Genomic DNA, 944 nt, shown 5'->3' on the forward strand with positions numbered 1-944 from the left:
GGATGAGTAGCCAAGTCACCACAGTTTCATTAGAGCTGTGGTGGAAGGAAGAGGGCAAAAGAAGTGGAGTCCTTGGGAAAAAGATGAAACAGTGTTCTGTGCACCAGGAAGTTAAATAAAGTATTAATATCTTCTTCTCATTACTCTGTTGTGCTACAAAAATAATCTGAAAAAAAAATTCCCATGTCCTAAAAGTCATGGAGTATCTCGGTCCTGCATGAGTCAGGCATATAGGAAGCCCAGGTTTTTTTCTGCAATGCTTGAAATAGGTGTAGCTTGTATGGCACCTGTTTTCCTCATGGGATTTCCCTCATTATGGACTTCCCCCATCAGTCAGTAATGGAAAGCACAGAGCAGAGACCCTATTCTCTTTGTACTTTTCCAGGTTACCTGCCCAGAAAAATTGCAGGTATAATGGGTTGTCCCTGAGCATCTTTCCAAAGGCAGGAATATTGCTTACCTGTCTCCATCCCCATCCCACGCCTGCTCATATCTGATAGTTCTCAAACTGTCCCACAACTATTGCTGGCAAATAATGTTCCAATCAAATTAATATCATTTTTGTCATTGACTCAAACAGAGCAAAGCTCCCACCATATCTCCCCAGTATAGCATGCCACAATACTATGTGTGGACCCTAACAGCCCTTAGTGTCTTCTATTTGTCTTGCCTGACATTCTGTTTATATTCTCAGAGAACAAGCATATCAAGCAGAAAATTAGTTAAGAAGGGAGAACAGTGAAAACCTCTGCAAGGTAAAGGCAAGGAACAGAGCACGTGAAAAGCATCTGTGGTGAGCCTTTTTAGAGCAGAGCAATTAGAGAAGGGATGAAAAGTGAGTGATCTCTTAAGGAAGCAAATGATAATGTGGCAAGCTGTAATGAAGACAATAGGCAAAGGAAGGCACTGCTTAGTTTTCTTGAAGACAGGAAAAAATAAAACAG

This window comes from Corvus brachyrhynchos, unplaced genomic scaffold (genome assembly GCF_000691975.1).
Source record: "Corvus brachyrhynchos isolate BGI_N302 unplaced genomic scaffold, ASM69197v1 scaffold907, whole genome shotgun sequence".
NCBI lineage: Eukaryota > Metazoa > Chordata > Aves > Passeriformes > Corvidae > Corvus > Corvus brachyrhynchos.